Consider the following 14,648-nt stretch of genomic DNA (forward strand, 5'->3'; position numbering starts at 1 on the left):
AGGGATGACTGACAAAAGATACATTAAAGCTAATGAATTTCTGAAGCTGCTCTAGATACACTATGCAGACAAGGAGCAACAGATGACCTGTGTCCTCTCTGCATTTGGGGGATGCCATACATATGTGATTTATCTGTTCCCATTTCTGTTCTCAAGCAGATGTCACAGTTCTTTAGTTCACAGATGGTCAGCAAACCTCTTCAATATTTTGCAGGAGAAATTATTTCATGGTAGACTGTAATAGAAAAGCAACCACACCATGACACAGCAGCCACTTTCACATCAAGATTACATCCATGTGCATTAGGAATCAACTTTTAAACAAGGTTACTTTCACATCCTATGTCACATTGTCCCTGTGACAGTTTAGGAAAGATGTTGAATTGCTGGAGCATGTCCAGAGAAGGGCAACGAGGCTGGTGAGAGGCCTTGAGCACAAGCCCTATGAGGAGAGGCTGAGGGAGCTGGGACTGTTTAGCCTGGAGAAGAGGAGGCTCAGGGGAGACCTCATTGCTGTCTACAACTACCTGAAGGGAGGTTGTAGCCAGGAGGGGTTTGGTCTCTTCTCCCAGGCAACCAGCACCAGAACAAGAGGACACAGTCTCAAGCTGTGCCAGGGGAGGTTTAGGCTGGAGGTGAGGAGAAAGTTCTTCACAGAGAGAGTGGTTGGCCATTGGAATGGGCTGCCCAGGGAGGTGGTGGAGTCACCATCCCTGGAGGTGTTCAAGAGGAGATTGGACGTGGCACTTGGTGCCATGGTTTAGATAGTCATGAGGTTTAGGGTGACAGGTTGGACTCGATGATCTTTGAGGTCTCTTCCAGCCTTCTTGATTCTATGATTCTATGATGATACAAATGCACAAGCAGTTTTCTTTCTCTCTGACCAGTTCCTGAGTTCTGTACCATTGTTTTTGAATCTCTGCATTTCCATTGTGCATGTCTGTGTAGAATCACAGAATCATTTTGGTTAGAAAAAGACCTCTAAGATGATGGAGTCCAACCACCAATCCAACACCACAATGGCAATTAAACCATGTCCCAAAGTGCCACGTCCACATGTTTCCTGAACACCTCTAGGCACAGTGGCTCCACCACCTCCCTGGGCAGCCTGTTCCAATACATGACCACTCTTTTAGGAAATAATTTTTTCTTCATATCCAACCTAAACCTTGCTGGCACAATTTCAGGCTATTTCCTCTCCTTTCTATCACTGGATACTAGGGAGAAGAGACCAACCCCCCCTTGAGTCCTCCTACAGGGCCCACAACCCAGAGCACCACCTGCCTGCTGCATACTGAATTGAGAGGCACCATCTAGAGGAAGACTGCACTTCACTGCTCCCCCTCAGCTCTGTCACTCCTGCTACCTGGATCTCAGCTCTCAGCCCAAGTGCTTGCTGCTACTCCTGGCATCGCTGGCAACCTTCACCATGGCTAGAATGACTCAAAACAGAGAAACACCCAACAAGAAGACAACTCTTATCAACAGCCTTTCATTCCTTCACAGCAACAAAGCATGCTCCCAGAGTAGCTCTGCCCAGACATGGAGCAGGTGCAGCAGACATCCAGAATGATGTTTGCATGCAGCAGGCGCTGCCCAGAGCTAATGCAAGCTTCAACTATCAGGCAGGAACACTTCACTGTGTATCCCCTGATGAGCCTGGATGGCAGATATTTTTCCACCAAGTGGCTCTCCACCCCAGCGTTCTATCTCAAGGCAAAGTGCTCCATGGTTAATGGCTTTGGTGCCCACATGGCACCTTCATACCACAGAACATAAGAGCTCCAGCACTAGTGACACATAACTCAAACACACAGTGACTTGCTGCTAAACCCAGCAGCTGAGCAAGCAGAGCTTTCTTTTGTCTTAGGTCGCCCTGGGCAGCTGGAGCTTTTTCTGACACCTCACTAGCAACCCTGTGGCTTTTACCTCATGCAGAAATGAGATAGAACATGGATTCAGGCTTAGTTTCTTCCTACATCTTTCCTTTAAAGTGTTTGGGTTTAGCACTGGCCAGCTGCTAATCTGCTACCAGGGGTGATTTTTAAGAAGCTAAAGACAGCAAGGTCACTCTTTCTGGTGATTTAAGCCTTCTCCTCCATCAGCTTGGCCACACAGCTTTCCTATCTAAGTTTGCTCTTCCATGTTCTGTCCCAGTTGTGCTTTTCTGGGCAGGAAGGATGCTATGTGCCAGGTAGACATGGTGCCCTGCAGACAGATGCAGTGACAGAGGGGCAACCCAGCACTTCCCCTCATGTTATAACCAACAGAAGCAGCAAGAGGAAGGGCCTGTGCACCATTGCAGCCTTTGCCCTCAGCAGAGGACAGAACTTCACATTATTTGTGTTGCATGCAATTATAGCAGTTGAGAGATTTTCCAGGTTGCTTTGGCAGAGCTGTGCCATGGTTCTCTGTGCTGCTACCACAGGACCTCAGTCAGCTCCTATCCTCCCTATCAAAGCCCCTGATTTTTGCCAAACTCCAATGCATTTGCTCAAATCCTGTAGTCCCCTGCTCAGCAGCACTGTCCCCTTACACAGGCTGAGCCATTCCTAGATCAGGTACCACTTAGATGAGCAAGACTAGGAAAATCTTTCCCCCCTTCTCTGTAGCAGTCCTATATTGGCCTGCTGTTGGTATAAACCACAGACTACTTCATGACTTTCTGATACCCACAATCTACATCATCAGGCAGTGAGTGGGATGGGTCACAGATACAGGAGAGTGCCTGGGCAAAACCACAGAGGGTTAACCCTGCAGCAGGCTGAGAGAAAAATGCAGCCCTACAGAGGGCTCTCAGAGGAGCCAGAGGCTGTGAGTCACCGGGAGGAGCTGCACAGAAAAAGGGCTTTCAGAGAGGCCCACAGGAATTTCTTTAGGGAAATTCTTCCCCCAGAGACAGGCAAGGGAAGAAGCTTCACCTTTCCCATCATAGAATGGACCTGGTGACTGCCCTGCCAGGAGGGGAATTACTATTGTCCAGCCAACTGTTTCCAGTCTGGCTAAAAATGGGATGGCAGGGGACTAATTGCTTCACTGAAGGGAAAAAAAACCCAACAAAACAGTCTGGAGTGACCGAATTATTTTGTAGACTGTTGTTGTTTGGGTTTGTTTCCATCCTGGCTTAAAGAGCATTAATGACTTCAGCTGCAGGAGGACTGGGGAGAGAAGCCATTAGAGTTAGAACATGATCCACAACAGACATCTCTCACCCAGCACACACCTCTGTCCCTGACAACCTCTGCAGTAGTGCCAGCAACAGTGTGTTGTGTCCCTCTCTCCCTCTGCTGGCCCTTTAGTATGCGGAAGGTGGCCAAGAACAAAGGGAAACTTTAAGTTTTCCTTTCTAATCTGTTTGCGTGGAAGTGCCAGCGTTCCTGCAGCTCAGATACTTAGGCATGATAGCTATGCTTGGCAGCACTGCCAGAAAAACTCTAGTCCCTTCTCAGTAGCAGGGAAAGAAAGGGAAAATGCCCCAAAACAGCGGACGCTTCAGGAAAGAGCAGCAATGCTCAAAGCCTGTAAAATAAAGTTTGTTTTATTTGCAGAAGCACACTGAAACATCTGAGACTACTTCTGGCGTCCAGAGAGACAGAATTAAACCTAAAGCCAAGACGTGTAATGAATGTTGAAATTCTTCCTTACATAACCCTGTCTGGCACGCAGCCACTCACTTGGCCAACGCTAAGAATGGCCCTGCCAACGCTGTCCAAGGAAAAGCCTGCGAGCAAGCGGGGCCTGTGTCAGACCCAGTGGCTACAGGCATACTCAGCAGGGACTTCAGGGAATTCGGGATCAGGAGTGTATGGGAATTCTGTGCTCACATCTACAAGCCAGCCCTATTGAGGGAGAGCCATTTCGAACTGGATGTATCCACCAGGGAACAGGAGAACAGCTTGAACCACCCCAAACCACAGTAAGGTCTCAAGGAAGATACAAGCAGAGCAAAGACTTGGAAATACTAGGAGCCACCCTGGAGAAGAGGTGGAGAATTTCAGCTTAAGTCTGGTTGTAAGAAAGTGAAGAGAAAGTAGAGAAGGCTCTCAGTCAAACAGTGACTTCAATGAACCAGTTCCAGATGTGACAGAACATGGAGGTACCCAATAGTCCATGCTACATTTAACTCATGCAGAGGTAATAGCTAGGCCACCAGAAACTGTCATTTGACATCCCCTTCCCTTTCACAGGTCCCTAGTCCAATGCTGGCTTACTGCATCAGGGCAATAGTTGGAATTTGATGTCTTGCTTCCTGTCCACCGGAAAACCAGAGATGCCCTCAGCTGATGCTGGGAAGCAGCACTTAAACACCTCTGGTAGGAACCTCTCTTGACTGCTCTGTGGCTTGGGGAAAAGATCAGTCCTGAAAGACCCCAAAGGCAGCTGTGACTGGAAGTGATGAGCTGCAGGAAAAAGGACAAGCTGCAAGACAGCTTTCCACTGATTTTATCACAAAATACCTGTCTTTCCCCTGAGGCTATCCCAGTCAGGTAAGGCAACAATTTGAGCATCAGCGAGTAGGGCAATTTTACCGTATCAAAAGAGTTTAGGGGGAAATGCAACAGAGACTCTCCACTAATGAATCAGACTTCAGCCCACTCAAGCTGCAGACATTTTTTGGCTTTAGAGGTTCAAGAGCCAATCTCACTTTGCTCTGACTCCTTTCCAAAACCTCATGATTTCCAATAAGAAGCACAGGTTAGTACTACCTTTCTGAAAGCAGACCTTTCTAAAAGCAGACAGTGAAGTATGTTTCAAGTGGCTCAGTCACAGAAAAAAGAAGATATCTATTGAATAGATATGGTACAATAAAGGCTTATTTGGGCACTTTCTCTCTATGTAGGGGTAGGTGAAAAAATCCTGAGTTCAGGCCTGAGCTAGACTAGTCTCACAGCAAACCTACCACCAGCAGACTGGCTGCCATCGATCTGCAATCACACCTTTGCAATTAACTCTGCAGTTCAAGGCATGAATTGAACAAGCTGAAACTTCATTGGCTTGTTGTATCTCAAGTAGCACAAAGGAGATGGAGAGCTTTAACCCTCCCATGGGGATAGTCCCTGGCCTCAAAGAGACCCCAGTGAGAGTAGCACTCTTTCTCCATGCTCTGAGCAGTGCTGTGCTCTGACCTTCATGGTGGGTGGGCTGTCTCTTTGGGAGCTTGGCCAGCTGGCATGGGTCAGAGCAGCTTCTTGGCTTTCTCATTTATCAAGGCTGGGCAGAGAAGCAAGAAGCAGGAGTCAGCTGCCAAGATCTTTGCTCCCTTCTATGCTCAGCAGAGGCTGAAGGCAGGAATTCTGCTGTAAAGCTGCTGTTTCGGCAACAGGTTTCAACGTAGCAATATGAGAAGTACTGAACTGGGGGAGCTCCAGCTGGGAAGAATGGCTACAGAAAGAAGAGGGGGCAACTTAAGAGAAAGTGAATACAATGACAAAGGCTACCTGAAGTTGCTAAGATGGTGTCAAAATCCCTGAAACACAGATAAGCATACAATTCCTCAACTTACACTCAAGAGATACTGGAACACAGAAATACAAAGCACATAAATTCAATTTTTAGGCACAAGTCAATAAGGACACAGGACCCTGCTACATTTTCATACTCAGGTAAATGTCAAAAGGAACGTAACCAGATCCAGATGAGAGAGGAGAAAACCTGAAGCCTACACATTAAATGTCACACATCAGAGCTTGGATTCTAATACAAATGCCAGAGAGCCTGCACACTGAAACGTGCTGCAGCCCCACTGCAGCAGCACATGCAAGCAAGTCCACTAAGAGTTTGAAGGGATCACTTCCAACTGCTCCTTCTACCACACAGGTTTTCATACAAAACCAAATCTCCTCCTGTTACCTTGCACTACTAACCCTGTTTTTCCCAATTTCCTCACCCTCATCCCCTCCTCCAGTCCTGCCTCTCCCTCAGCCTGCAATAAGCATAGCAGCCACGAGCCACTTCAGCAAGGCACCATGACGCTGCTTTTTACCCAGTAGATCGTAAATGGTTCAGATCCTTTGGTGTAGATTGTAAACGGTTCACATGCAAACGTTCACATCCTTACTGGATGGACTTTGCTACAGCAGTACTGCTGGACTGGAAATTTAGCTAGTAAATAACCTCTCCTAGCTGGAATTCATTTTCCTGATTCAGAAGCACTTTTCTACTGTGCTGCCGAGAGATTTACGAAAGCAGCTCTAGACGTTAATAATAACTCATGCTTGTGAAACTTCAATGGATTCTGAAGAGATCAGCTCAGAGCGTGGAGGATCTCTGCGGTTTTGAAAACATCACACCTGGTACATGGTTGAGACTTGAAGGCCTGCTCCCAAGTCCATTGTTGTCAGCTGGAATGCCTCCATCTGCTTTAGTGGAATAATAAGCAGGTAATACAATTTGGAGACTAAATTGTGCCTTCAGGCACAGCCTCATAAAAGGGGAGGTTCCTGGTCCTATTAACAGAAAAGATGTTGTGACTCAGAGGCCAAATGATGAGCAATGCTTTCCCATTGCTCCATGGGAATAGGCTTCACAATCTGCAACTTGGCCTGTACCAGCAGCAAACTGCAAGCCTCAGCACCAGCTCTGCCGGCATGCAGAGGGCAGAAGCAAAGCTGTGCCTGCCATCCTGCCCAGGGTACCACTGGTAGAAGATGGAATTTCCTCCCACAGAAATTTTGAGTTGCAAACCAGACAACTATCACTGTAGTGTTGCCATGTGATAGCTGATGTTTTCTACTGTGTTATTATTTTCAGTTTATTTCTGTATCATCACAGGCAGCTGATGACTGAACTAGAATCTAAAAGTTTGACAATAGTGCACCACTCGTGTTAAAAGTCAGTGGGTGACTTTACAAATCAGAACACATAAATGCTTACTGGCATAAAATAAAATCTAAACATTGGGATTATTGATCATGGCAACATCAGGTGCTGATCTTGCTAGAGTTAAAAGAATAAGTCAGATTTTCTCTGGACAGCCTTGGCAGCTGCTGCAGGCCAAGTATATCAACAATACTGATTTTCTTATTGTCTCTATACAGTAGCTTCACCCATTGCAACAAGTTGTGGTGCAAGAAATCATCCATTTCAGCAAGTCAAGAGGGAGCAGCTGCATCAGCATTTTGATGGCATACTATTTGTTTTTAAAAAAATTGTACAAAACATTTAATAAGGCTGACAGATACCTTCTCCTCAGCTATATATATATCAGCCTCCCTAATGCTAACTCATAGGTCATATTCTCTGACGTTACTACTGAAAGCTTCCTTGATTCACAGAATGGTAAGGGTTGGAATGGACCTCTGGAGATCATCTAGTCCAACCTCTCTGCCAGTGCATGATGCCCGTGTTCCAGGTAGGTACAAAGATCAACAAAAAAAATTGGATTAATGCTGGGTAATTCTGGAGATCTCAGAACAAAGGTTTTCAAAACCAGGTCCCAAAAATCATAGGCCCAAATGCCCTTGATATTAGTGAAGAGGTTAAAACTCAGATGAGTAGTACTGGTTTAAAAGGTAGCAATAATACCTAAGAGCAGCTTAGATAAATGAATTTGACATAGCATCTGAAAATGTATTTCAGTTTTTATTTTTTCTCCTTCTCATGACTTTCAAGCTTTTAAAAAAAGAATAAAGGCAGCTTGAAGGAGAGAAATATGGTATTTTTGAAAAAAACTTCCTTAGTTTTCGAAGTTCTGACCTAAGTGCTCTGGGACTTGAAGGTTGAGTCCAATTCTACATAAGAACCTGGCTGTAATCATTGCATATAGCTATTTCTTAAATTGCATCTGCATGATTTTAATTATGAAATGCCTTCATAAGGATGCATTAGTCATGAAAAGCATGATAGAACAGAAGCCATGTCAATCATTTATATCCTCCATGGACATGGGATGAGCTTATTTTTACTGCACCTGTACCAGAATTCCCAACTAACACTGAGCTCACATTTCAAATATTCAGTGAGCCACAGTCCATGCCTGTAAGAATGTGTAGTACACAAGTTATTACATGCAAATGTAATGACTACATCAAAGGAGAAGAAGAGTGAAAGTAAAGCAGGTAAAGGTTATCCAGCCTTGGGGCAGGTGGATGAACTAGACAAAGTTTTGAGGCCCCTTCAAGCTCTGGATTTTAGTGATTTATACAAACTCACTATATGCAAGGTTTGCAGGTTTCAAATCAATTCCTTTAAATAACCATAAGGGAAAAGTAGACACTATCAGAGCCAATAACTTCTGTAAGCTATTCAGTCATGTGGAAAACTGCATTAAAGTTCACAGACTATATACAGTGGAGGCAATGGGGCACAGAGATCTGATATGTGGATCTCAAAACAGGACAGCTCTTCGTAAGCATAACTGTAAATCAGGACTAAACTGTCCTGCACAGTGACTGATTAAACATGACATGGAAACCTGAGAGGCTGGGATTTTTTTCTCTGCACTTTCCATTTGACCAAGTGCAGAGAAACAACACTTTAAACACTGCATGCCAGAGGCTGTAAAAGAGCCCAGCTTGCAAGCATGCAGCAACCACATTTGAGTGGAAAACAATGTGGAAGATGCACCGTCTAGAAGCACAAATCAGTATACTTAGGCTGTTGGCTGTCAGATAAGATAGCCACAGACATTACTACACTCTTGACCCTAAGAGACACTCCTTTATATTGTCTAAAGCTGAATGAAGCATTTCCAGAGACTGCAGCATGAAAATTTCTTCTCTGCACTGAGCAGTTGTTGTAGGGACAAGGCTGTTAGTATGCTATTCAGTGCCAATTTGAAGCTTTTAGCCGATTTGCTTCACTCATTCACCATAAAAATCAACTTATATTTCCTTCTTTTTATTGTTCTCATAACATACCACATCCTTAATTTCATTCTGCTTACACAAATCTACTCTCATCTTCAGAGCCCAAATCACAGAAAGCACCAAGTCTAGCAGCAATCCTGAATTAAGACCTCAGAGCAGTAGGGACCAGGTCCTACAGCTGTAGGTGCTCCACAGACTAAAGACTCACCCCCATTCTGGTACTGGCTGAGATGTTTCCCACCCCTTCCTCTTTGATGCAAATAACGTGCCTCTGCCTGCATGCAGCCAAATCAGGATGGGGAAGGAGACATCAAATACAGCAAAGACTACCTACAGATGCATCTATTGTAGCACACTCAAGCAAAAACTAAAAAAAAAAAAAATTAAAAAAAAAATCTTAAGAACACCTCATTAAACAGAATATTTATCTTTATTTGCTAAGAAAACAAAGCCAGGCATAGCACCTAAACAAACCAATGGTAATCCCTGCACACAGGCCCCTCAGCCAACCAGTTTGCCTTGCGTGCCACTGCTGGTATCAGTCACAGATCCAGTTCAGCTGCTAATTTACCTCCCCAGGGAAAGCCCCTTGACTTCAAGGGAAACAAGACCTTGCTCCAGACGTAAAAAATATCATGACATGAGAATAAAAAAAATCTCCAGTCTCCCCACAAAAAAAAAAAATCCCCAAAACAAAAGAGAGAACATGAGGGATCCCCTGTCTGCAACATCTTGACCCATGGAAAAAGCAAACAGCCCACTAGAAGAGTTGTTCTGTTAACAGTGGCTGTATGTAATTAGGAAAGGCATTCAGCCTCTGTTTTCGGCATGTATTTTTTAATTGATTTTGCTGAAAGAAACTTTAGTGTTGTTTCAGTTAATAAAAGTCTTTCCAGCAAAACCAGTCTCTGTAAAAGGCTTATGTAAACCTTCCTTCAAGTGTCACAGGCTTATTGTTTGAATTGGCAAGGAATTGACCTGTTGCAAAAACCTCACTCCCTGTAAAAGCCAACAGTCATGAGAGACAGCTACAGACCTGATGGGTCTCCTACAGTAAGGAAAGGTGATGATTTCAGAGACCTAGCCAGTATCCAATCCTTCCAGATCCAAGAGGAGACAGAGCTTTTCCCTGTCATAAGGGGCACTACACACAAGAAGGTGATGCTTTCAGATAACACACAGAAAAGTGAACACTTCCTGCTAACAAGCTTACCTTATTTCCCCCAGAGCTACTGTTCAGCCCCAAGGCAAGACTTCAGTCTCATCTGGATAATTGTATAACTATCTTTTGCCTTCCTATCAAACATAATGAAGTCAGGACCTACTTAATGGTGGCTAGTGCCACAACAGAGCATGGGGACTCTGTGTGAACTATTCCACATTGGGAGGCATGACACAGCACAAGGAGACCCCAATCATCCCTAGAAGGGCCACTTTCATTATAAATATCAATACAGATGCAAAGGCAATAAAATAAGCTAACTAGCATGAGCCCTCAGGATAAATCAAGGTTCTCCAGTCAGCCAACAACTAGTCCTTTTCCAAGCTCTCTAGCCCAGCCTTTCAGCTTCTCTGGCTCTTGGTTGGCTGTGTTACCCATGAGATGCACCTGCCACTGTGCCATGCCAAGCAATGAGCTAGGGCACACTGGTGTGTCTGCTATCCAACTCCATATCTAAGGCTGGCAAAACCAGCGCTGAAGTGCAGGCTGCAAAGGTGACACTGCTTCTAGATATACATACAGGTATATAACTATGTACTGCATGCTGCATCACCTCTGTAGATAGCAGAGATATCTTCTGAAAAGTGACAGTCTCAGCCCATGCATCCTACCAGAGAGACATTTGCAGAGGAGAGAAAGAAGGATTATCATAGAAATGAAGACCATGCCACTAGGTTGGATTGGTTGCTCTATGTTGTGTCTAAAAAGGCCACTATCTTTCTGAAGTCAAAAGAAGTCTGCAGGACAAACCCTTAAGAGGCAAGCCAAAAGAGAAAACAAACCGCCCAAACAAACAAAAACCCCCAACCCACAAGCCAAAAAAAACCCCAAAGGAAACAATGCACAACAACCAAGTTTAAGAAAATATTTGCATTTGCACCCTCGACAGGCAGGTATGATGCCTCTAATGAGGGACACCATGTAGGTGACCTTGGCAAGTGGACTCATCCATTAGCAAAGCTGCACATCAACCAAGGCAAATGTTTGAATTAGGCAGATCAGCTATTCTTGCAGCAATGCTACATGGAAGGAAAACTCCTGATTTTAAAATAATCCCATATAATCATTTACTATCTCTTTGGGTTTTTTGTAGATAACGAGTGGACTAGTTCACTTGCATTGAGCAAGCCACTATGTCATCTCATAATCCTCAGATGTGCATGCTGTTTTGTTTTGTCTCTGGCATGCACAAAAGCCAAAATATGCTTCTGCCCTGGGAACCACTGAACTGGAAAGCCAAAGTCAGGAGGAGTTGCCTCAAGAGAAATAGGACATATTAAAAAAAAAAAAAAAAAAAAATCACAAACCAGCCGACCTACTACAACAGGAACCAGCACACTATTCTTAAAGAAAGCAGCAGAGCAAGAGTACTGACCTGTGAGCAAATATTTTATCTACAGTAGCCTTGATTATCACCTAACCTTTTCCTGGCAACATCTAGCATGAGCTGATCCCAAATACACCCTTGTCCTACTCCTCTGCAGTTAGGGAATCACAATATACTGTGATTCGACATGTAGAAAAGCTTTCATGGATGGATGCATTCTAGTCCTATTCTCTGCATGATGGGATAAGGAATCACATTGTGTTTGTTGCTGCTTTTTCAGGAAGCAGCTATAAATGGATTGTGCTGAGTAGACAACTAAACCTCAGCTTAGTGCAAAACAGAGATGTTTCATTGATAAGGCCAGAAAGCCATCTCTCCTTTGCAGTGTCACATATTTAAAAAACAACACAAAAAAAATTCCAAAAAACCCACACAACAGCCCCAACCTAAACCCAACAACTACCATCACCAAAGAACCTGAAACCTAAAGCTCTGTTTTAAAAAACCCAAAATACACACACATACGTTTATGGGACTTCCATTTGTAGCCAGGGCTTAGTAACGGAAAGCAGAACTTCCTTGAAGTGATGAGCAAACTCACTGAAAGTTTCAGTTGCATCATGAAAACCAACCTGTGAGAGCATTGATCCAGCAGTAAGCCTGGTTTCAATGTTTAAAAGTCACATATAACCAAAGAATACCATTCACATGGACTCACAGGAACAACTGTAAAAATACTGCACTGACTATTTCAAATTGCATTGTGTGGCCAGAAAAGCAATCAACAAACATCTGATTTGAGCTGTTACCAGCACTGTCACCCCAGGCCAAAGCAGACACATTTCAGCTGCTGCTTGAATTTTCAGTACTACCTCTCAACCCTCTCTAGCATTCCAAGTGAGAGAAGACCCAGCTTTTGGTAGCAATTGTGGCAAAAGTAAGCTGACTTACCAGGAGAATGGTCACTGTGTTAGTAAATGCAGACTCTCTCAAAAACTGCTTAATCTTGAAAGGATCAAGGAAAAATGCAATATTACTGTGCTTATATTTAGGCCAGAAGAAAAACAAATGACCCAGGATATTCTAGGCCAGCAACTGTCTTAACTCCATTGACCGTGGGAATCCAGAAAAAAGAGGCACATTCAACAGCTTGTGGCAAAATGCATTCTGGTCAGGCTTTCCCTGTGATCTCTCAGCTTCCTAACCATCCATTTACATTCTGATCATAAAACCCTGAGTATCTCCTTCCACCCTGAAGACTCCTTCCTGGAACGTGGTGTTTGTCACCCAGCAAAAACAACCTCAGCCCAGTACAGCCACAGCCAGCAGTTCTCTCCTCTTAGATCTTCCAGAACAGAGTTACCCCAACTAATTTATAAAAACAAACAAAAAAGTCATCCCCTTGCAAATCTACCCCATGAAGCTGAAGGTACCTGACTCCACAGCTAAACCAGCTTCTCAGCAAGATCAAAGCCTGTGCAGTTGTTCAATAGAAATTACTCCTCCAGTTTCTATCATGAATTATAGCAGCACTTTAGGTGTGCCAAAACCCAGAGGGATCGATTACTCCTGTCCTGTCACAGGCAGCAGGCTTCTGGGGGACAGGACAATCTGTAAGCACAGTGGATTACATTATGCACAGACACAGTTTTGCTGCTGAATGATTGACAATAACTACTGGATGTCACTATTTTAAGCATAATGTCATTTGCGTAATTATCTGGCCAGGTCTCTCTTCAGCAGCTGGCATTATTCACAAGGGAAGAATCAGACAGAACTCCAGCTGTAGAATAAGTAGATTTGCTATTCTATACACACAGTCACTATGCTTTGGAAGCTCCACACATATGGTGTATATCACTAGTAAATTTCATACTCTTAGGACCCAGAGAATAGTAAAATGACACTCCTCTATTTCACTGTGCCACATATATCACGATTTCATACTTAAAAATAATTTAATATTCTCTGTCCTCACCTGACCATCTGTCTCTTACTGAAGCTCAAGCTAGGAAGAGAGAGAGAGAGAGAGAAGTTGCTTTTACTTGACTTACCCTACCATCTTACCATCAGATAGAAAAAAGTCCCCCACACAGCTTCTTTCCCTTTGGCCACTTCAGCCCTAAGCTATTCCAGTTTCAGTGTGTTCAAAACTGCATTTATCTGATACACCACTACACACAGGACTGCATTGCTGGGTAAAACTATGCAGAGCCACAAACCAAATGGCATTTGGCCCAACCCACATTCTGAAATGGTACTAACAGAACCTGACTGGGATTGGAACTGGTCCCATCCTGGATCCAGTTATGGGTCCCATCTGTACTGAAACCAAGCAGCAAAAAGAGGATTGATGTTAACCTTTGCAGTAATGGCATGCCTTAACTGGGACCGAGCAAGGCTAGAGCAGACATACCCAAGTATGCATACTTTGCTGCTGGAACCCAGGTATTCCAAAGAGAACAACAGACTGTTCCTCCTTTCCACTGCTCAGGACAAGAGGATGCCAGAAGCATCCTGCAAAGCATTTCAGAAAGAAACTTTTCTGTGTAACCAGACTTTGTCAGTGCTGACATCTCCCTGATCTAGCTGTCCTGTTCCACCCAGAAGAGGTCTTGCTCTGCCCTTAAGCGTATATGGGAGGATAATGGTCAAATGGTCACCTTGGAAAGTGAGGCAAAGAACTGCTTGTCTGATCCATGCTGGCTGGTCTATGCCTTGATGCTTGAGCCAATACGTGAGCACTTTGGTAGTACAGAAGGGAAAAAATAGAAGCAAATTTCTCCCCTGAGTATAGAATAATAACAAATAAAAAGAGTTGCGTATGGGAAACAGCTTCCTGAGAACAGCCTTGAGACCTGGAAGTAGAGGCTGATACAGGCAAGCAATGATCCTATTGTAAACACAAAGATGCCAGACATGGACAGGAAGGAAAACCTCCTGCTATAGAATGAAAAAGTCTTTCAGTGGCTGAGCTAAGTGGCACTGGATCGGTACATCAAACAGTTAGGGTTTAAACACAGGTCTGTAGCTAACACAGGGAAACAAAGGGGCTTGGGTGTAACCAGCATGTTAGCCTTTAAATAACAATGCACACAGTGGCAAAAGCAGCAGCTCCTTACATTTACCTCACAAAAAAATCTAGGAAGGTTTCACTTAATGCCTCTCCCTTTGTCATCAGTTTGACCTGTGATCTCCAGCAGTAGGTCAGGCTCAGAGGAGCACGGTGGAGGCTTGCGTAGGGCTTACAAGTCCTATGAGGAGAGGTTGAGGGTGCTGGGGTTGTTTAGCC

At 44.3% G+C, this 14,648-nt stretch overlaps 1 protein-coding gene across 1 annotated transcript in view; it reads right to left on the bottom strand.

The window, feature by feature from the left end:
* The window catches only part of PRKCH (protein kinase C eta), a 119,031-nt gene that overhangs the window by 31,964 nt on the left and 72,419 nt on the right, over nt 1-14,648 (bottom strand). The window lies entirely within an intron of this gene.

Source organism: Indicator indicator, chromosome 4, assembly GCF_027791375.1.
Source record: "Indicator indicator isolate 239-I01 chromosome 4, UM_Iind_1.1, whole genome shotgun sequence".
Taxonomy (NCBI): Eukaryota; Metazoa; Chordata; class Aves; order Piciformes; family Indicatoridae; genus Indicator; species Indicator indicator.